Source organism: Peromyscus californicus, unplaced genomic scaffold (assembly GCF_007827085.1).
Source record: "Peromyscus californicus insignis strain IS unplaced genomic scaffold, ASM782708v3 Scaffold_14__1_contigs__length_90479793_seg_2, whole genome shotgun sequence".
NCBI classification, from domain to species: Eukaryota; Metazoa; Chordata; class Mammalia; order Rodentia; family Cricetidae; genus Peromyscus; species Peromyscus californicus.
In genome coordinates, this window is record NW_026294436.1 from 22399313 (window position 1) to 22422771 (window position 23459).

The window sequence follows — 23459 nt, forward strand, 5'->3', positions numbered from 1 at the left end:
ACTCTGTCCGTTCTCCAGTCCTAGCCAGCTGAGAGTCACCTGTGTCCCAGACTAGGGACCACTGCCCAGCCACACCTGGCTGGCTAACTCCATATGTCCCAGGCCTCAGGCCTCCCAGCTGCCTAGGAGTGGCTGTGATGGGGGTGTGATGGGGGAGTGAGTCATGGGGCCTGGAATCCCAACTCTTCCAGGACTTCATTCCTCCCAGCCAGCTCTCCATCTGCCCTCCAGATGTCTGCACTTCAGAAACACCCTCTGTCCACGAGGACCCGAGTTCTAGGGCACACGCAACCTTAGGGAAACACCTTGAGAGCTACCAGGTGCCTTCAGAAGCAGCGGGCCACTCAGTGATTCTCAAATTTCAGTGGTCATACTTGGTGGGAACCCTGGCTTCCCACAGAACAGTGCTTACTGGCTACAGCATAGGAGAGGCTGCTGGAGGAAACACAGCCCCTACCTGCAGAGATCTCCCAATCTGGTCATCAAGACATGGACACTCTGAGACAAGTGGGGAACGCAACCCTAGACCTCAAGTCAACCCAACTGTGGAAGAGCCAGGGCTTCGCCTGAGGTAGGTAGATAGGACCATCTCTATCCCTGGAGAGCTTCCAACGTCTAGAAATAAAGGATTCAGAAGAAAAGCCTAGGAACAAAGATGGAAGAAAGAGAAACAAGTGGATTCTCATGTAACACCTACTGTATGATATAATGCCTACTGTGTGTATGATGTAATGCCTACTGTGTGTATGATATAATGCCTACTGTATGTCCGTTTCACATACGTTCAGTCTTTGATAGCGCTCACAGTCCTCTCATTCAATCACAGCTAATAAGTAGCAGACCCCGGATGCAAAGTCAGGTGGGACCACACCCTGCCTCTGAGTGGCCCTGTGTGTGACTGCTCATTCATCTCTTCCCGTGTTATCATCTAGACAAGAGTCGGCTCGTCTTCCCATCCGTATCCTCTAATATTAAATATCGCTACATCTAGGACAGCGGCCCTGACCATATTCCACTGCAACCAGACGGTCTGCTAACTCTGTCCACGTGAAGACAAGAGAGGGATCCCAGAAGAGCTCTCATCTTTCTGCTAGAGGAACCCTCACAGTGTAAAGGCAAGCTGTGATCCAGACAGGGCTGTTTGGGGGTCTCTGGGACGGAAGGCTCAAGATGATGGAAAGGCCCCAGCTTGGCCTCAGCCCAGTTTCTAGGTAAAGCTGTGGCTTAGGGTCTCTAGAAAAAGCAATGGTTGGAGGCACACAATAGGAAAGCCTGTGGTTGGGGGAGGGTATGAGGGGGTACTGCAGAAATGCCGAATGCATGCTCCCTGAGCCCGCTGCCTGCTCTGTAGCACCCAGGATAGAAAGCAGTTTGGCCTGTCCATCACTGTATCAGAGCCCCGGGAGACCCAGCTTACAGCACAGAACCACAGACCCCAAAGTGCTTTGCAGCTCCTCCACTCCCAAGAAGAGATCTGCAGAGAGGAAGAGAAAAACACAGCCACATGGTCACAGATACGGGTTTGTAGAGAGAGCAGTTTCCTTCTACGTGAGCAGCAGTTGGGACTTGAAGGAACAGGAGACAGGATTTCATTAAATGGTTGCTTCTCCAGGCACGCTATGGCCAAGGGCTCTGTCAGTGAACCAGGGTCCTGTGCTTGTCCCTGCTCTTCCCCTACTTCCTCCAAATTGCCCCAGACGCAGGAGCCCTGTTGGTCATTAGTCAAGGAAGTCCGAGGCTAAACCAATGATGATTTGGGGTGGGTTTTGTCTATCTACAATGGGCAAGTTAGCGTGGCCACACAGGAAGGTTGTGCTGGGAGGGGGGAAAGCTGGCTGTGACTTCTGGTCCCAATAACTGCAAGAAAAGAAGATTCCAGAAACAGCCAGGCTGGAAAACACCGATGTTTTTCTTATGTCAACCAACACCATTCCTATCCTGTGCAAAATCACCCAACATACCTAATGGACTCTGCATCCTGAAGTCCCAGGAGAAGGAAGCAAGAAGCTTCATTTGTTTTGTGGGGACAAGGGCAGTTTGTAGTAGATAGGACCTAAGCCAAAAATCAGAGTCCTAAACATCACCGAGGAGAACAGATCAGTCCTGCTCTCCACGCCATTAAAATCCTAGGCTCGCGCACCCTACCTAGTTTTTCCATACAGTGCAGGGCTGCCCGACCCAAGGCTCCCACCCCCAGTCTTTCAGCTAGAGTTGAGTGGCTAAGCCTGGCTGCTTTTCCCAGCCCAAATGACGCAGGGGCCAGCTGGCTGCTGCAGAGGAGGGTGTGGGAATCCTGTGGGTTGTGCTGGGCAACTGTGCCCTCTTGTGGTAGCCACAGAATGATGCGAGGACATGCAGACAAAGGATGAGCCAGATTTCCTATCTCCCTTTCCCAGAATTTCATCCCCGGGTCTTTAGATACAAGCTAGTGTCAGCCGGCTTAGTCCTACTCTAAAGGAAGTGGAGGAGGACACTGCACTGTTTTGCAAACTTCTAAACCAAACCCACCTAGGAGAGAGAAGGCCAGTGCTTCCACATTCCAGGAACACCCTCTGTGAAAGCCCTCATCTGGCTACAGCATCCGCTCATCTCTGTCAAAACTCTTTGCTCTCCTGTCTAAGAAACGAACTCTGCTAGAGGAAAGGCCTAAGCCTCCCTCCCTATACTGAGGCTCAAAAGGCACAGTATAGGCTTCTTTGAGGATGAGGTCCTGCTTCCAGTCGCTCCAAAGGGGACCAAACACCCCCTAAGGCAGAGAGGGAGCATTCACTGACTGAGGATCCATTTCATGCCAAGTTTGCAGCCACAGTCTCTCAGCAGGATCAAAGAGACCATAACCAAAGCCCCATTTAAAGAGAGGAAGGTCGGGCCTCGGAAGGTCAAGTGTCTTGCTCATAACCTACCATTTGTCAATAACCTCCAGTTTCCACAGGCCTGGTGCTAAGTGTGTTATACAGACAACCTCATTCTGTGCCCATGGGCTAGGCTGCCCAGGTAGCAGGTTAGAGTTAGCCCCATGTTACAGATGAAGGTTCAGAGGCAGGAGGGGCACGTGGTACATACAAAGTTACAAACACAAAAGTCAGATACACACCTAGAAAGTGTCAGAAGCATAGGAACACACTTCTATTCCATCCTTATTCCGACACTGACTTTATGGTCTTATTATCTCATCTTATTTTTATGGATGTGCATGTATATGTGTGAGTGTATGTGTATGTGTGAGTATGTGTGTGTGAGTATATGTCACACGCATGGCAGTGTCTGCAGAGGCCAGAAGAGGGTGCTGGATCCCCTAGAGCTGGAGTTACAGGCTGTAATGAGGCATCTAATGTGGGTGCTGGGCGCTAAACAAGGATCCTTTGTGGGAGAATCAGGAACTCCTAACCACTGAGCTACCTATCCAAGCCCCTTCTACTGTGTTAGCTGAGCTTTGTTTTTCATTTGCTTGTTTTTGGAGGCCCATGTTGCCTCCTTCCTGCCCCTTCAAGTACCTCACACAAGACTCCATTCCCATGTCGGGTACCACACAACACAGCACAGACAGTATCTCAGGTACCAAACAGCACAGAGACAGCATCTCAGGTACCACACAGCACAGCACAGAGACAGAATCTATTCTGTAGCTTCTGAGGTATCCCTTTGTCTTTCTGCAGAAGCCGTAGAAATGACCTAAGTGCCTCTTTCCTTCTTCTCTTCATCTCTTCTTAGTCATGCCCACCCTTTCTCAACATAATTACAGTAAAAAAGGACTGGAATTCAGCCAGCGATTTCCTGGGCAATGGCCTGTTCTTCCCAGTGTAAGTGGTGTGAGCAAGCTGGCCTCAGTGAACTCATGTGCAAGCAGGGAGATGAAGTGATATCTGCTGGCAGGTGATTACCAGCAGAAGGTGTTCTGGGAGAAGATGGAGTTGGTGGCTAGGTGATTTCTGGCCTAATTCTCCCTGAAGTGGACTCCAGGGGCCTCTGTGGCCACAGCATGACTCCATAAGTGGTCATCCCATGGAGGGTAGACAATCTGAAAGCAAGCCTTCATGGTCTCCTGAAGTGGCCTCTGGGTTTGGGCACAAGGCCACTGGGATGTAGGTTAGGGGACACTGGATAAGCACATATGCCAAGCTTTTATTTTTCTTCCAGAACCACTATGCACTGTTTTATGAAACAGGAAACAGGGCTGAAATTTGCCCAGGCTCCTCAGAGGCCCCGGGATCCTGCCTGGACTCTAATCACAAACCACCCTGGTGTGAAGGATGGGGGTGGAAATATTGCATTTCAACATCACTGTTGGTACCGTGGGAATGCAGAGGAATCTGAACTTGATACCAGGGCTGACTCCTCTAGGGTGTCCTTAGAGACACAGCATCTCATCTGCATCTCAGCCGCTAAGGGGGCTTGTGGTCTGGCAGTGTCACAAAGGGCTGGAGAGCCAGGAGTCAGGGTTGCAGGGTCACTGGATGACTCAAATGCCCTCTGCACTAGAAATGAGCCTGCAGGTCTGAGCTTTTCCTGTGATGATTGCCCCCACGGAACCCTGCGTCAGGCCTCTGACTCTTCTCCATGATAGGTGCTTCTCTTGGGCTTCCTGATGAGCTGGCCTTTGAGTGTGGTCACCCCATTCCCATGTTTTCTCTACAGGCAATGGAGGATGTCCTCTCTTCCATCCAGGAAGGGGCAAAGGGCCCTGAGGTCCACCCAGGGTCCATGGAGGGATAAGAACTGTTCTGTGGTCTCCCAGTTACAGTTCAAGGCAGCACAAGAGAAGGCCAAGAGAAAGGACAGTGTCTAGGGACTGCTAGATGACACCACCCGCTTATCTCCACACCTGCCTCCCCACCACCTACCTGCTCATCTCCACACCTGCCTCCTCCTAGAAGCCTCCAGCTTCCTTCTCCAGGATTGATTGGATTCCCACAAGCCCAGGAAGAGACCCCATCTCCCAGGAGCTTTCCTGCTCCTCCAGTTGTTACTGTTTCCGGTCCTCCAGGACCCTGGGCTGCCTCTACTGTACTTACTACACCTGGGGTGTGATCATTGGCTTCTTACCAACCACTCTTATGAAAAGTATCTCACATTGCTTGTTACGATCACCTACCTAGTCCTAAAATGACAAACGGCAAATGTTCAGTGAACACAGCATGTATATATCTCTCTTGGCCTTGCACTCCCAAGTCCCCAGCCTAAACTCATTGGAAGGGTTTGACTGTCCTCATGAGGTTCTTGAATGACAGGCCCCAGGCAGGGTCGCATCACAGCACCAGAAGCTCCTACCAAACCCCTCCATAGGCCTGCTGAGCTGGTCATCACACCTCCCCTCCAGCACCCGGGAACTCAGCTGGGCCTGACCCCACTTGGCTTCTCTTTCCCGTCCTCTCTTCCGGAAACACCTTTTTCCTCCCCATTAGTCCGCTGTGTTTCCTGCACAGGAAGAGGGCTTTTGGATGTGGGGTGCTATTTATAGCATGGATCCCTCTTTGTAGATCACCGAGAAAGGGACCACGGCACAGATTTGGGGTGGAGGACACTGGGGCTTTCCATGGCCTGGCCCCAAGGAGGAGAAGCCTGAGATTGCAAATGAGTATTGGAGCCTAGAAGCTTCAAAGCATCTCCTAAATTCCAAACGGGGTTTCCTTGCTGATGTCTACATCTTCAGGGGTCCCACAACTTTCCGAATGCCTTAGACCCCAAAGCTCAGAGGCAGAAGAATCACATGTTCTATACGTGGAGAGGACCTGAGGTCCATTTTGTAAGAAAGACATCCAGAGATATTTATTTGAATTCAGTCCCATAGGACGGTTCAGTCAGGCCCCAGGCTAAAATTCCTTGACACTTGCTTAACACCTCACAACTACAAAGGATTACCCCAGTGGTGGTATCTTTGGGGTGGGCTGAATGTGTCACCAAAAAAGACAGTTGAACTCCAAGTTTCTCAGAATGTGGTTTTATTTGGAGTAGGGTCATGGCAGCTATAATTGGTTAAAATGAGGTCATGCCGAAGTGGGGGAGGGCCCCTCACACAGTATGACCTGTGTGCTAACAAGAGGGAATTTGGACATAGACTCACACAGTAACAAGATGATCTGAGGACCTTATGGAGACCATGGCCACACAGTAATGGGGACGGAGGCTGGAATGATGGATCTACAGACCAAGGGAGGCCTCCTGGCAAACACTGTAAGCTAGAAGAGGCAAGAAGGGCTTCTTCACTATGGGTGTCATGGAATGTGGCCCTACTAATATCTCTGAAGGATTTGTTTACTTTTATTTTATGCGTAAAGGTGTTGTGTCTGCATGTATGTCTGTGTGTCATGTTGATGCCTGATAGCCACAAAGGCAAGAAGATGATGTGGAATCCTCTGGAACAGAAGTTACATACAGGTCTGAGACACCATGTAGGTTCTGGGAACTGAACCTGGGTCCTCTGGAAGAACAGTCAGTGCTCTTAACCCTGAGCCAGCTCTCCAGCCCCTGCCCTGCTGGCATCTTCATTTTGGACTTTCAGTCGCTAAAATTTAAACACAGAATTCCTGGGATTCGGAGGTCTTGTTGTTTGTTTAATTTTTCAAGGAACTTTTAAAAATAGCTTTTTTGTTTATTTGTTTGTTTTTGAGACAGTATCTACCATGTAACCCTGGCTGATTTGGAACTCTCTATGTAGACCAGGCTGGCCCTGAACTGCCTGTCTCTATCTCACAAGTGCTGGGATTAAAGGATGTACCACCATGACAGGCTTTTTTTTTTTTTAAGATTTACTTTCTGGGGCTGGAGTGACCTACATACGACTAAAGCTTTTTAAAAATCAAGAATATCTAGTTGCTATTTTACATGTATGAGTGTTTTGCCTGCATGTATGTATGTGCACCACCTGGCCCTGAGGCCAGAAGAAGGACTGGAGTTACAGATGGTTGTGAGCCACCATGTAGGAGCTGGGAACCAAACTCAGGTCCTTAGCAAGAAGAGCAAGAGCTCTTAACTGCTGAGCCATCCATCTTTCCAGCCCCGGGAAACGCGGTCCAGTGGTCCTCTACAAATACTGCTCCCGCTCCAGCTCTTGACTCTCCAACCATCGTGTCCCTCTCACACTCCACAGTCACTCCACCCTGCCGGGTTTCCCTTTGTGAAACCTCACCCACCCCTCCTCTCCCAGCAGGGCTACCCAAGCTCAGACCTTCCACAACAGGAGTGTGACAGTGGGTTTGTTGGCCCAACTCCCCTCTTCCAGACCGCTAGTCCATCAGCACATCTTTATCAAACGCCCTCCACGTATCAGATTCCACACTGAGTGCTGAGCTCCCCACCAAGCACGGTCAATGTAACCACTGCAGGGAACAATATCCCTGTTTACCCGCCCTGGTCTGGGTCTCCATCCCTCCCCATCACCGATCACATCCTGATCACGCTCCTTTGTTCTTCACAGGCAGGGAAAGACGCTCCTGCCTGGTGACATGTGCCAGCTCAGTACAGGCCAGTGAGCAGCACCCTGTCTGATGGAGAAAACAGGGCCCCTCCACCAAGGATGTGCACATTCATGGGTGAAGATGGCTGCAATCCATGAAAGAAAGGAAGGTCACCGTAGGAATGGAAGATGGCCTAGAAACAAAGTTGTCATGAAAACTTCTAGGATCCCTTTAAGGACTACCAGCATAGCTTCTCTTTGTCTTCCTTGTTTTCCCCCTATGGGTCAGGGTCTCATGAGATTGCCCAGGCTGGCCTCAAACTGACAATGGAGCCCAGGCTTGCCTACAACTTGTGATTCCCCTGACTTCAGTCTCTCAAGTACGAAGACTATACCCGTCCCCTAGGTTCAGTGTATCTTAACTCTCAAAACCTTGGTGGATACCACAGTTGCCTGGTGATATAATTAAAGAATTCCCTGGGCTGGAGAGATGGCTCAGAGGTTAAGAGCACCGACTGCTCTTCCAGAGGTCCTGAGTTCAATTCCCAGCAACCACATGGTGGCTCAGAACCATCTGTAATGAGATCTGGTGCCCTCTTCTGTATACATAATAAATAAATCTTAAAAAAAAAAAAAAAAAAAAAGAATTCCCTGTAAATAAACTGTGGCACTTTCTGATAAGTATTTTGGATCCCTGGTAGCAGGTTTCTCCACTGCAATAAGCCAGATCAAGCTGAATTAAAAGTCCAGGTTTAATGAGCAAATCGCCCCTCCCCCTCCCCCATGGTTCTCAAGCCCCTCCCCCCCAGAAGTGAGGCGGGGGAGGGAGGAGGAGGAGAAATCACGTGGCAGGTCTAGGGACCGGAACTTAAATACCCTGTCGGTGTGGTCTTGATCAGCTCCAGGGGAGGAGCTGCATTTGCTGGGCTTTCTGAGAGGGGGCAGGGTTTGGAGAGGGAGGAGAGGGGCTGAGGCAGAGCTTCCAACGGAACACTTTCATATCAAAAATGGAACGAAGCAAGTTGCTAAGTGTGGTGGCTCATGTCTGCAATCCTGGCATGTAGGAAGCTGAAGCAGGAGGATTGCTATGAGTTTGAAGCAAGCCTGGACTACACCGTGAGACTCTTGTCTCAGAAACAACACAAACCAAACCCTACACAGCTCAGCACTGATGAGTCTATACAACTTGTCTGAGCTAAGAAATATCCTTTACCTGTAAGTAAATTATGTTGTGCTAAGAAGTGAGACTCAAGCTAGAACACACCACACGACTCATTCCTATGAAATTCATTGATAGACAACGCCCATTTATGGGGGTACAAACCATCAGTGACACAGCTGAGGGGTGGGGTGTCTGCGATGAAAGAGACAGGAGAAAAATAGGCTCTTGGAACTGCTTTGTGTCTAATGAGCGTGTGGGGTATATGTCTATATAACATTTATCCAAAATACATCCAACCCGACACTTAAGATCTGTGCATACCACTGTTGGTAAATTATATCTTGATTAAAATTAAAATCAAATAGAACAAAGAAAAGGAAGGGTCCTTCCTTCTTATTTTTACAGAAGTCTAACTGGGAGCACTGGATTTGGGAAGCCTGCCAGGAACTGGGGGCTCCCATTCCCTCCTATGAACCTTGCAAGGCTTGTTCAGGTCTCTGGCCAGGCTTACCACACAGGCAGGTGGAAGCAAACAGAGCAGTAACCTTGGCCCATGGACGAATGAGCCTGGCTCTTTCTAGCTTTGCAAGGCAGACCTCTGCCTCAGAGGCATCCAGACTGAGTGCTCTCGGGATGTCCTATTGTTATGGAGATGGACCCCATCTGTCTTTTGGTCACCAGCCTGGAGTTCGACGTTTCAAATCTCCTATCTTCCCACATTCTTTGCCTCAGCCACATCTGCGACTCCTCCTTCTGAAGGCAGTGCTATTTGTAATACTCTGAAACACAGACTGGACCAGATAATGGGCCAGCCTTGATAAACAAAACCCCGGGCCACACTCAGCACAGACACAGACACACAGACACACACACACACACACACACACACACACACACACACACACACACCCCACACACACACACTTGGTCTGCAGTGCAGTGTGGAGCCCAGAGGGCCCAAAGGGACCCCATCTCTCAGAGCTGGCACTGGATGATGCTCTCCTACTCTATCCCTCTGACCCCATGACAGGGTAACATTCTCCTGCGCCCTGTCTGATGCATAAACACCCTATTGGGAAGAAACCCTCCCAGAAGGATAGTCTGCAGGGCTGGGGCTGAATGCTGGGTGCATCACCGAGTTTGTTCAGTCACTTTCCCGTCCAATGCAGACCTTCAGCAGGACCAACTGTTAGTGAAGGAACATGGAGCCCTGAACTGCAGATCAGGGCCAATGGGCATGACCAACATTCACTTTGTACTAGAAGACCAGGTCCTACCTCCAGAACCTAGAACATCTTAATTCTGTGGAGCAAGTAATACCATCCCTGTCCTTTAGATGAGGAAATTGAAGGTCAGGAAAGTTACAGGAACCCAAGAGAGGCATGTATATTTTGGGGGGAGAGGATGGGGGGGTGAGGCAGGGTTTCTCTGTCTAACAGTTCTGGCTGTCCTGGAACTCGCTTTGTAGACCAGGCTAGCTTTAAACTCACTGAGATTCTCCTGCTTCTGCCTCTGGAGTTCTGGGATCAAAGGGGTGCACCACCATACCCATTTTTTTTTTTAAAAATCACACTTCAGAGGCCCAACATCAAAGAGAGCCTGAGAAAGCAAGGAGGTGGCCTCCAAGACTGTCAGGGGAAGTCAGGATCCAGGGTACTCCTGTGGGCTGAGAAAGGGGAAGGACAGTCTTTCCTGCCTGGCCCTCACCTCAGTAGAGTTTATAGGTATCTTTGATCCTCAAGTAACCAATCTGTAAATGTTTCCTGAGCCCCTACTGTGTGCTGGCACTGGCTACGTCCGTCCATGTCCACAGCCCTGCTCTGGCCTCAGCAGCCTCTCACAGCCCCAACCCATCACCCCAAACACAGAGGCCTTTGTCTAGGCTTGCATGCGGGTGCAGAGAGGTCACAGTCTCTGCAGGCAGTTCGGTGGCAGCCCTTTTCATCCACTTCCCACAGGCACCCCAACCATGTGATCATTTTCTAGATCTCTCTACCAGCCTCTGATTTCTCTACTGGCAAGAGGAAGTGGGAAATGACTCAGAGGGATGATGGGTATGTTTGTGATGGCATTCTGGTAATGAGTGACAGCAAGGCTGGACCGCATAGCTGTGTAAAATGGGGGTGGCCCACCCACTTATTAGCTCCCGACTAGTTAAATATTTTAGCAAAGAGATTTTAATGAGTTGTCAATCTGACAGAGTCCTAACTTTATATATTACAGTTATTCTCAATTCTGATGAGAAAACGAGAAACAGAACCCAAAATACAACCATTTATCTATCTATCTATCTATCTATCTATCTATCTATCTATCTATCTATTTTTACTAAGTAACAAGTGAGCAGAAAAAACAAAATTAGCAATATGATTTTGTGTGTGTGTGTGTGTGTGTGTGTGTGTGTGTGTGTGTGTGTGTGTATGTGTTGAGACAGGGTTTGGTACTCTCTATGTAGTCCAGGTTGGCCCCAGACTTGAGGCAATCCTTGTCTCGGCTTCCCGAGTGCTGAGATCCCAGAGTTGTACCATTATATTAGCTTCAGACAACTTTGGGGCTGGAAGTTGCCCTGCTACCTAAAATCTTTTCTGTCCTTAGCTCTTTGGCTATTTATTTGCCTGAACTTTCGATGCTATACAAATTATTCACTGTTAGACAATGTCTATCACTCCTGGTCAGAAAGAGTAAGGACAGGTGTTTACACTAAAGCCCACCCAGTGTGACCAAGCATCCCATCAGACCTCGAGGAGAGGCTAGTGAATGCCACCTGGCCTTTTACAAATCCACTGCCATCCTCTTCTGTACTAATTGCCTGGCATGCAGCATGAATGGTCATAATGGCTCATGCTCTTTGGACAACTTAGGTGACTCTGCATTGTGACTTCCTTACTAGTAAAATGGAGTGAATACTAGCAACTATCTTTCTTAGTGATTGGAAAGATTGAATTGAGTGATATAAATTAAAACATTTCTCAGCTCACTGTGACTATAGTCTCAAGAGGCTTAAGTGGGAGGCTCACTTGAGCCCATGAGTTCAAGGCCATCCTAGGGCTATATAGCAAAGAAAATGATCTCAATATAAATAGATAGATAGATAGATAGATAGATAGATAGATAGATAGATAGATAGAGTGCTCTTAATCCATGATATCATGATCTCAATTGAAAAGACCCTGACCCTTCTTCCAGGAGATAAAACTTCAATTTCAGGCCAGTTGATTAAGAAAAAAAATGTCACATGTGTCCTCTATACACTTAGAGAACAGCCTAGGAATTTGTGTGTGGCCCATACATTGACTAATTCTGTTAGATCCAGTTTTACTGGGTAAGATTCAGGTAGAGTAGATATGTAAGAGAATGTCACTCTTCTTAGGAAACAGCTAAATATTTTAGGGGTTGAGTATCATGATATCAACAATGACTTTCAAAAGCCTCTGTATATATATTAAATGTCTAAAATTACTGTTGACATTGTGTTACATTACTCTTTACATATGTGCATTTATATGTCTGTATTTTCTATATATAGTTGTCTCCCTCCATATATAGTCTCTATGTAGTCCCTAAGAGCTTCCTCCTTCTTCCTTATATATAAAAGAGCCAGAGGGTACAGGTAGGAAATGTTAGAATGGCAATAGGATGCTCTCTGTGCCATCCAGGTTTGACAGCTTTCTAAACAAACCTTGTTGGGGAAACTAATATGGAAGAGCACACTGATTGCTTTCTAGCTCCCTTCCCTGGCACCCTGAGGACACAGCCTCCACTCTGAACAGGAGTGAGCTTCATGGCTGCCTTCTTAAAGCTCACAGTGCCCAGGAGGTTATGCCGGCTTGGTGGTCTGGGAGCCAAGGGGCAGCCCATGGAAGCATCCAGGTCTCCCGCACAATCAAGCCCCTCCAAAGCTTTGGGGAAGGAAAACCAGGTGACTTCCCAGAACCACCCGAGCAGACTGGGGAGGCAGCTATGGTCCTGGCTGGCCTCCTCCATGTGTGTCTCATCAGCTGTCTCTCCTTTGTTCGGGGCAGGCAAGAAGAGAACAGTTGGCGTCTTGGCACTACCAGGAGCCCTGGTACTCCTTTCCAGTCAACTTAATTATCTGCACCAATGAGCTGGGGAAACACGCATGGGGCATTGACTCTAGCAATAATTTATTGAAGACCCAGTCTGGGCTATGCTGGAAGTGTATTCCCCCAAATTAGATAACACCAAAATAAAATGAGCAAAAGATCCAGTCAGACTTTTGTTGCTTTATGCCCTCTTTTATCCCTTCTCCTTTCTACTTTCTCCGGTTTTCAATCTACAATGGAGGAGGGGGTAAAGCCCTGCTTTGCCAAGTAGGTTCCTCTGGGTGACGCGCCTTCAGATCACCCACACAGGGAGCTCGTGAATGGATTGCTGCTTTTCTGAACACATGCGGACATGAACTGTAGCTTGTTCCAAGGGTGCTGAGTAGAATAAGGGAGAGAGAGGAGGAAGACTTAGGCATTTGTTGAACACACACCGTTAGCATCCCAGGGACTGGGTCAGGTCTTTCATAAACCTAGTTCATGCAATCACTAGCTATTTTCCACACACTTGTCATTTTGGGAGCATCTCTGTGTGGTGTGTGCATCCATATGCAGGTTAGGGGTGGAGGGTGAGATCAGGAGAGCTGGGAATGTCCCACGAGTTGGATATTTTCATTCCTCTTTTTATGGAGAAGGAGCAGTCTCCACGAGGTTTTGTGGCCTGCCTAAGATGATACAGAAATAATGATGCAAATGCGGAGGCTGTAATTTCAGTTGTCAATATCTGCTGGATACTCGCATAGGCTAGACTTTACACCCCAAGTCAAGACATGAACTGTGACTCCAAGGCTGGCTGAAAAATCTTCCTAGTATATTGTATGTCTGCTCTGAACATCCCTGCTCATAAAGTGATGGTCTGAAGGGCTGGTGAGACCAAGAGGTAGGGAGGAGGGCAGGGATACAAGAGCTATTTTCAAATAGCGAAAAGGTGGCATTTTGCAGGTAATTACATTCATCTTGCATGGCTTAATTTGAATATCCCACACCTAATTTGGGGATGCATTTTGATGACACTCACTAACATCTTGGTGTTTTCCACCAAGGGGTATAGGTCACAGCCCTGATGGATTAATACAAGGAGGAACTCTGAAAGAGGAACCATCAAATAGGAAATCAGTTTATAGCGATGTTGTTAGGTGTCCCCCAGTAACAGAGATATCGCTGGATCATCACTAGAAGGGAGACTTTATGGGGGAGAAGGGGTACAGTCACATGATTAATACTCTTTTCAGCTTGGAAAGTTTTCATTCTATGGAAGATGCCATTAATCTGTTTGTACATAGATTTTAAAATTAGTGAAGGGATGTAAAGTGGGTCAGTACTGTTGACCAGATGGGAGGAGGGGACTATCACTGGAAGCTGTGGCCAGTCAAAGGTTCCAGCCAGTCAATCAGCTCAGCCAGTTGTACAGCTGATCTTCAGACAGCATGGGAATTATCGGGGGAGTTTTGTTTTTTTTTTTTTGAATGACAGGTACTGAAGCCATATTCCATTGTAATTGAAGCTGAGTCTCTGGGGATGGGTCCAGAAGGCAGTAATGTTTAAAAGGTCCCAAGCTGAAGGGAAAAGAAAAGCAAGAGGAAGAATCACAGCCAGAGGAAGAGAAGGTCACTCGGGGCTTTGGAATGGTCACACATCATCAGCGCGTGTCTAATCCGAGGCAGTCATGTCCGGACACGAGGGACACTCTGGAAGACTGAAAGATGAGAAGAGAGGATACCTCAACCCTGTGATTCTTAAAGCACTTACTTTCCTGGTCGTTAAAAAGTGTTCACTAGCCGGACTGTGGTGGTGCACACCTTTAATCCCAGCACTAGGGAGGCAGAGGCAGGTGGATCTCTGTAAGTCCGACACTAGCCTGATCTACAGAGAAAGTTCCAGGACAGCCAAGGCTACACAGAGAAACCCTGTCTTGAAGAACCAAAAAAAAAAAAAAACCCAGCAAAGCAAAACAAAACAACAACAAAAAGAGTGTCACAATTTGGTTGCCAGAAGACGGGAGGAGGGGTAAAGGGAGGTTTTATTCATTATTTAGTTTTATTTACTTATTTACTTGTGGAATTTTTGAAACAAGGGCTTGTTCTATAGCCCCGACAGTACCCAAACTCCATGTCCTCCTTCATCAACCTTCTAAGTGCTGGGGTTTAAAGCCTGTGCCACGGTGTGCAGCTGGGAGTTAATCTTTAATAGGTAGCTTTCAGTTTAGGAGGATTAAAAGGCTTTAGAGATAGCTAGTGGTGGTGATCACAAACCAATAGGAAGCATCTAATTCCACTGAACTGTGCTGTGATGAGTGGTTAAATAGGCTGGGTATGGTAGCACACAGTTGTAATCTCCAGCACTTGGGAGGTTGAGGCAGGAGGATTCAGATCTTGAGGCCAGTCTGAATTATACAGCAAATACTCTGTCTTTTAAAAAGTTGTTTGGCCAGTCTGGGTGGTGCCATCTTTAGTCCCAGCACTCAGGAGGCAGAGACAGGCAGATCTCTGTGAGTTTGAAGCCAGCCTGCTCTACAACCCAGGATAGCCAAGGTTATAGGGAGAGACTCTGCCTCAAAAGAAAAAAAAAAGTATTGAATGGATAAATTTTATGTTATATATATTTTCTCATAATAAAAAAAGTTTTTTAATGTTTCGAGCACAATGATAAAGAAATATAAATGGTCCCCCTTCCATCCAACTCGAGGTACAGTCTTTTACCGATGGTTTGGTGACAGAAAATTACAGATTATTGAAAAAAGAAAAAGAAGGGGGCTGGAGAGATGGCTCAGCAGTTAAGAGCATTGGCTGCTCTTCCAGAGGTCCTGGGTTCAATTCCCAGCACCCACATGGTGGCTCACAACTGTCTGAAACTCCAGTTCCAAGGGCCCTAACACCCTCACACAGACATGCATGCAGGCAAAACCCAGTGCACATAAAATAATTTTTTAAAAGTTGTTAATAATGTACAACTTCCTCCCCAGAAGAAACCACTAAAAAAGCACTCCTTGGAGGAGCTGGGGAGATGGTCCAGGGTGCACGAGGACTTGAATTCAGATCCCCAAAATTCACACAAGAAGCCAAGCAAGCCAGTGCACACTCATAATCTCAGCACTGGTAGACGGAGACAGAACTGTCCCTGTGGTACACTGACCTGTTAGTCTAGCTCGATCACTAAGCTCAAGAGTCCTTGTCTCAAAAAAAAAAAAAAGAAGAAGAAAAAAAAAGAAAGAAAGAAAAAGAAGCTTGCAGAGTGATTTATCCCAGGAATGCAAAGGTGGTTTATTCAAATTATGCAGAAAAGAACGTTTGATATAATCCAATATCACAATTTAAAAAAGTTAGAAAATTATAAATAGAAGTGAATTCTTAGCAGATGATAAAGGACAAATATGGTTTGCCCCCAGCTCATGTCATATTTGATAGTAGAGGACACAAAGCCTTTTCCCTAAGATGGAGAACTAGAGGGGAGGCACCTACACTCACTACAGCTATTGGACAATGTCCTGAAAGCTACAGCCCAAGAAATTGGGCCAGGAAGAAAAACACCTACCTAAATCAGAATGGAAGATGTAAAACTATCTCTAGTCACAGGGGAAGTGGTCCTACGTACAGAAAATTCCAAATTCATACATAAGAACAATCCTAGGCAAATTCAGCCATGTATGAGATCAGCACACAAATATACCAGCAAGGAACAATCCAAACAGGGAATTAAGAAACAAATGCATTTAGGAAAGCGTTTGGAGCATCAGAGGACATCTGGACATCAGAATAGGCTTGTAGTCCTTTGAAGTGGAAACATCTTGTTATTAACAGGGCTCGGTGAGGCACACGCACCAGTGCTTCTGATTTTCCATGCATATTAGTGCATCTCATATTAAAATTAAGTAGAGCAAATAGATTTGATGAGGGTAGTGGACTTCACGGGACATGTATTAGAAGCTGAGTCAGATCCATGAACCATTCAGAGTGGTCTGGGCCGCAGCCATCCTGCCTCCCTTCATTTCTCAGGAGTCACAGGAAGCTGGGAAGCAAAATCCCAGACCCCTTAGAGGAAACTAAGCCTGAGTCAGCCTTCCTAGGAGATTAGGCCCAGGGAACTGCTCGCTGAGGAGGCTGTTTCCACTTAAAAAGTTGGTAATGTTTTGTGTGTGTATGTGTGTGTGTGTGTGTGTGTGTGTTCTCTTAATCAAAAAAGGAACTAAAAAAAAAGAAAAAGAAAAAAAGGGAACTAAAAATGTTTTAAATTATTTGTGTGTGAGTGTGTGTGTGTGTGTGTGTGTGTGTGTGTGTGTGTGTAAGAGACTAGGGGCCAGCAAGATGAAGTGTTTGCCAAGTATTGCCACACTTCTTAGACCTTAGTGTCCCACAGAATAAGAGCTGGAGGTTGGTTCCATCCCAGAGACAGCTCTTCTTCCCCCTCCCCTCCCCCACAGTGTTTCTGCTCTGCTCTCCTGCTAACAGCTCAGGAGAGTGCTGAGATCTGTGGATGACAACACTACAGATAGAGAGATCTGCGTGCAGTGAGCTGGTTTTACTAAAGAGAAGGAACTCTGGAAGGAGAGCTAGGGGCTGGTGCTCTAGACGGCTCCGAGGCACCACAGCAGTGTGGCCAGAAGCCCAGGCCTTCCTTCAGGAGGCCTGAGTTCTGGTCTGAAGGGAGGAGAACAGGGCTTGGGCTGAGAGACAGAGATTCTTTTAACTTTAAATGTCAGCCTATTATAAACCCCGTACAGAATTCAGAAGTGCTTTAAAAGAAGGGGAAGTGACTGACATCAATGGCCAAAGATGAACACATTTGAAAAGATGCACCGGACACTTTTATACTTTCTGAAACTCTTCCCTACTGGGCCGAAGCTGACTGAAGGCTGGGGTGGAGCTGAGTTCTGTGCACTTTGCTTAGCAAGCTTGAGGCCTGGGAGTGGAGAAATCATTCATATGAAGTTGGGGTAGGAGACAGGTCAGGCTAGGGAAGGACAAATGGCACTCCTACTTTCTATTTCCTCAGCCAAGACTCACCAGGGACACCAGATTCCAAACCCCAGACTTTGATGCGGAAGGGTTTTGGGAGTGGAGCAAATCAAACAACTCCTGAAGAACAGACAGCCTGCCATTTGAGTGAAATGGAGAGCGAGCTCTGGGTGCCATTAAGATTTTCCCTTCAGTTTAATGAAACTGGAAAATATTTATAAAGTGCCTACTGTGTGCTGGGTGTTGTAAGTGGTCAGACTGAGTGACAGGGAAGGGAGCCCTACGTGAAGATTTTCACGTGTCTAAAATCCAAAGCAAAATCCAAGGCCTGCCCCGGGGGAGTTCAGACAAAGCCGCTGGAGGAGGAGCTCAGATTAGCAACGCCCCCTCACCTGGCAACCTCAGGTACTGGCCCCTGGAGGCTGACACAGGTCTGCAAACACGTGTCTATTCCTCCAGCAGTCTCTCATCCAGGACCAACTTTATAAGTGTGAGTACCAGAACAAGGGAGGTGAAGAACTGTTTGTTCTCCCATCCAAAGTCCACAGCTCAGACAGAGAAACTCCAGGCTGACTGAGAACTTCACCTAGAAACCCCCGTCGGCTGTGTAACAGCCGGTCTCAGGAGAGATCCACATTGCTTCCATTCTCTTTCGCAAGGTAAAAAGATGCACCAACCAAAACTCAAGGTAGTGTGAGAACAGTTCTCCAGCCAGATGGAGGAACTCGTATCTTTGGCCTGAAGGGAGCCAAAGTCTCTGGAGAGACCGTCTGTACTGCAGTCCTCCTACCTCAACACAAGTGAGTTGCAGGGGTACCCTAACTCCAGGGAATTAGAGATAGCTCATAGTGCAGAAGTCTGTATAAATCCACAGCCTTTACTCGGTGAGCTGGCCACCGGCTTCTCAGCATTGAATTTGAACCAGCCAATGGTATCCCAATGGCTGAAACAGGAAGCCAGATAAACAGCGTGTTATCAAGGGGGGATCCAGCACTTCCCTTAAGCCGGCGCCAGCTGCGCTCTCGGACCGTCCTAACAAAGTCCCATTGACTCACCAGCTGATTTTCCTGTGTTCAGCCCTGGGGGACAAGGAACCCTCTTTGCTGGGCGGACATTAGTGCACTGCGCGAGCCACTCACCACTCAGGTCCGCCCCAGTTCCTTCCTCTCCTTTATGCCATCTGCAGACTTGGCCGGCTCTCTAACCTACGGCCAGTTTGGGTAGACTCTGAAGATTAAAAGGGACCACAAAAATCCAGGCACCGCACCCGCACCTTCAGGTGAGCGTCTCCCTCCCATTTTCCCAGCTTCTCTTTCCTCCTCCCTCCTCTCTCTCCCGGGATGCTCTTGAGGCTCCCAGACGTCCTGGGCAGGCGCCAGAAGAAACAGCCTTGAAGACGGCGCTTCTCAGCGTATCCTGGTGCAGGGGGATGGTAGGGGTGGCGAGGCAGTGCATTTTCTGGAACAGCCCAGCCGGGTCACCTGCCCCAGCTCTTCCTTTAGCGCCTCCTGGGATGTTTGAAGAGTTAACTAGCTGCTTGGGGTGGGGGTGGGGGTGTCGTCTGACTATGTGTGCCAGTCTCTCTCTCTCTCTCTCTCTCTCTCTCTCTCTCTCTCTCTCTCTCTCTCTCTCTCTCTCTCTCTCTCTCTCTCTCCCCCCCCCCCGTGTGTGTGTGTGTGTGTGTGTGTGTGTGTGTGTGTGTGTGTGATAGCACAACGTTTAGTGTCTTTGATTGCAGGAACTCAGCGCACTTTAAATGACAGGTATTTCTCTGAGAAGCCAAAGCTCAGAGGGTTGGGGTTAGGTCATCGCATCGTCGACCCCAGGACAGACGCAAGGTCCAGCAGGGGCGTCTAGACACTCCCGCGAAGCCGCTAGCATCCCGGTTGTTATCCCGCGCTTCTCCTGCGCCAGCCCGCAGCCTCTCTCGGGCACCAGCCTCCCCTCCCTCGGGCTGACTGCAGCCGGGCTAAGAGCAGAGCTCAGCCCCTCCACCGCGCCCGCCCGGTACGGGCCACTCACCGGAGCGCCTCTGGTCCTCGGTCCTGGGTCCGCGCCGCCGCCGCCGCCGCCGCGCCGAGTCGCGCATCGCCCGAGCAGCGCAGGGCCGGACGTCCTCTGCTCGCGATCAGAAAGTTTCCCGGGGCTTCCCGGGGCCCGGGCGGCTCCTCGCGCGAGTCTCAGCCGGCGCTGCGCGCTCCGGCCTCCAGCCTCTCCCTAGGGCGGCCGCGGGCTCCCGCTCCACGACGAGAAGGAGGCGGCATCCTGAACAAAGTGCCGTCCCCCGGGCCCGGCGGCCGGGGGCGGAGCCTAGTGACCCGCTGCCCTAGGCACACGCCGGCTGCCTCCGCGGTGGGCCGAGCTGGGAGTGCCCGCGGCTGGAGGTGGGCGGGAGGGGAGGCCGGGCTGCGGATCGCCCTCGCTTTCCTCCCCTGGACTGTGCCAGCTTAACCCGCAGAGGGGCGGAGGCATGGGTCCCTTCCAGACTTTGTCATTGGAAAGCTATTCCCGTAACCCTTTCCTGCGTTAGCCTTCCCGCCCCGCCTCCCCAGCCGGCCCGCCGCAGAGAGGCGGCTGCTGCGTGGCGGGGGCTACGCCGGGAGTTGTCAGGGCAGGAAGCCTTAGCACAATCGAGCCTTTCCTTTACCCAAGGACCCGCCACCACTACTTCCAGGAGGGGGGTCCTACTGCCCAAGTCCTCTGGCTACCTCAGAGAAGTAGTGCGGATGGATCGGTGAGAGTCCATTTCCTTCCACTTTGGAACCCTGCAAGGGTCATGATATCTGAGCTGCGACCCTTGGGTGAGAGGTGAGGAGATGCCCCGGAACTACCTAGCAAAAAAGGGGACGTTTCAGTTAACCGGCTTTCCCCACCTTTCTGGTCCTGGTGCAGCCCACCCTTCTTCCAGAGAAGTGGGAGGAGGAGGAGGAAGAGGAAAAGGGGAAATGACAAGACTTTGCCCACAACCTGGTGCAACTGTCTGCGGGGCTGGGACGTGACTGAGTTTAAGGCGCTTGCCTCCTCCTGAGCCAGGAGCTTCCAGACTCCGCAGCAAGCACACAGGCGGAAATCAGGTGGACTGTGCTCTTGCTCAGGCCCGGAGCTGTGTGTGAGAGAGAACACCTGCCATCAGGGACTAGGCATGTGAGGATCTTCACCTTCTCCCAGCTCTAGCCAACAATCAGGAAGACTGATTTATTTTCAAGGTGCTGGGATTGGAGATTGGGAAGTGGAGAGAAAGCAAAATGCTGACTAACTAGGAGGTCTTGGAACAGTCAGGATTAAAACCCCAGATTCCTGCCCGAGCCCACACCCAGAGACGTAGGATGAGGAGAAGTAGACACTGGCCTTCCCAGATGGTCAGGGAAATGAATTTAATATAATTTTTGTCCACGAAAGGAGTGCATTGTCCTTTGGAGGGACGAGAGGGCTGCAGAATAATGCCCGAGATGAGCTCCTTGCTCTGTGTGTACTGGCTAAAGGTGTGGGCTTTGAAGCAGGCATTTAGAGTCTGCTGTCACTGGATCTTTAACAAGTTCTTTCACCTCTGGCTACCTCAGTTTCTTCTTCTGTAAAAAGAGACAACAGTAGTTCCTGTCTTGTACTGTTGCCAAAAAGATTAAAAAAGAGGTAATACAGGTAGCATGCATGCGATAGCACACACTAGTACATGACAGCGGGTAGTACATCCTCAGTGAAACAGTTTTAAGAGACTCAAACGTTTAACTTAACACTCACCAATTGGAATCCCATCTTACTTCTCAGAGTACTCCCAGCCCACCTAGGGGTGCCTTGTCTTAAGAAGCACAGTCACTGGGCATGGGTGGCACATGCCTGTAATCCCAGCACTCAGAAGGCTAAGGCAAAGGAGTCACGAGTTTGAAGCCAATGTGGGCTACACAGAGAGACTCTGTCCTTTCTTGGTGCTCACTGAGTAGGGCTGCCTATGTTTCTTGACCCTGAAGTCCCAAGAACAAAAGACTGGGATAGGCATGGGCATCAGAGACTCAACTGCCCGCTGACATCATACTGAACGTGGGGCTCATGCAGCCCCACTGGTAATGGCAGCATGATGTCCCTCCTCAGGTGCTTCCCAGAGTGGAAAGGAAGGCCAATGCTATACTTTTGTAAGGATTTAGTCTTGTACTTAGATCAGTATTTCCCTCCTGTGGCCTATCATACAAGCTCCCCTCACACTCCGCTCCAAACGCTCCAGTCACTTGAGTTTGTAGGTAAACACAGGAGCCTGTGCACAGGTTGTGGAAGGGAAGTCAGGGATCCAGTCTCATTGGAGTGACAGGCAGAGTGTCTGAAGGCTACCAAGAAGAGCCATAGGTCAGAGCAGCAGAGAGGAACAGCCAGGAGTTGCCAGGAGCCAGTGCAGGCAGAGTCCTGTTTGGAGATGAAGCAGAGTTCCCACCCATAAGTGGCCTCTGCTAAATGCCAACCTTGGGAGTGGTTTTTGTCTGAACACAGGGACGGTTCAGTTGCTCTGAACCAAACAAATGGATTTTCCTGAAATATGAAAATCAGTGAGAGGTAAAGACAAGGGCTGCAGACTGGGTAGGATAGCAGGAGCCAGAAGGATGCCCGGGAGTAGATTAGTTGGTGAGTGGTAGGAGAGTGAATTAGGCTCACAGTAGGGGACCCTAGGCATGATCATAGTCCCCAGCCCCACAGAGAAGGTGGCTTCAGGACCTGCTGACCCCACTAAGGCAGGTCCTGCTCTGTCTTTTGCTGCTTAACACCAATTCTGCTCCAGGGCAAATTGTGAACAAAAGGATTAGTGTCAATGTGACAAATAGGTTTAAAAAAAAAAATCAGCCCAAGGAGCTTGTGGTCATCTCATTGAACCTCAGACCTGGCCTGAGATGTGAGCATTGGAAGCCCCAGAAAGCAGAGCAAATGTTTTATTTATTTATTTATATATTTGTTTTTCTGCCACAGCCTGATTGCATTGTGTGGAGTGGGGTGGGGTGGGGTGCGGTGGGGTGGGGTGAGGTGAGGGTGGGGTGGATGTTTTCTTGCTACCTTGAACTCTGTAGACCAATGTTCATTTGTCCCACCACTGGGGTCACCTGATGTGGGACTTTGGAGATCTGAATAGAATCGTAGCCCCTGCATTCCCTGTGACCCATAACGGGGTAATCTTGACTCTCCTAGCTTCTTTCCGGCCTCTGAGAGCAGTTTGTAAGGAACTTGGCAGGGATATGCAGACAGTGCATGGCTTCATTTTCTTCAGCATGTAACAAACATGATTAGCGCTCCTGAGGTGGAGTCCAGGGACCTTCTGACTTCCTCCTCCGAAGCCAGTGGAAAAACACTGGGCCTGGCTGCAGATGACCTGATTCCATTCACGCCCGGCTGATGCCCCTCACTGAAGTACATCACCTCAGTTTGCTCATCACTTGAAAGAGGGTATCATCACCCAGGGGACATAAATGCATGCTACCAAGGCTGTGGCTTCAGTGAGATCACAGAAGGGGCTTTGGCTTAGACAGTGCCCCTCAAACATAAGCAAAAGTGCAGTGACCACAAGGTAAGCACCAGGCCACACCCCTCCCCCGCAACCCCCCCCCCCTCCACTGGTGGTGAGCTAAGTGCTGCAAAATATATTTTTGAGAGATAGAAGCCTGTCCACACATAACCGTGTCCTCTCTGGCTTGGTTCATCAGCCAGCAAGGGGCTTCCTATGCAGCTGCAAGGCTTTTGCCCCTGCCCTGTCCTTGGCCACCCTGAGCTCACAGCACTGGCCCTGAGTCCCGCTTTCAGTGTTGATTGCTAGAGTGAATGAGGGCCCAGGAGGGAACAGTCTGTGGGGAAAAGCTGGCACAGCAGTGAACGTTTTATGAGAGCCAGCGAGTCACTGCCTTATCGGGAAGATGGGC

The 23459-nt window shown here is 49.2% G+C and overlaps 1 protein-coding gene across 4 annotated transcripts in view; it reads right to left on the reverse strand.

The window, feature by feature from the left end:
* Positions 1 to 22509, reverse strand: part of Nav1 (neuron navigator 1) — a 263326-nt gene extending 240817 nt beyond the window's left edge. For 3 of the 4 annotated variants that reach the window (XM_052737052.1, XM_052737051.1, XM_052737050.1), the window contains exon 1: positions 19594 to 22509. The gene's annotated coding sequence lies outside the window, so the exon portion shown is untranslated. The remainder of the gene's footprint in view (positions 1 to 19593) is intronic. The other variant, XM_052737049.1, reaches the window with a different exon arrangement.
* Between the last annotated feature and the right edge of the window lie 950 nt (positions 22510 to 23459).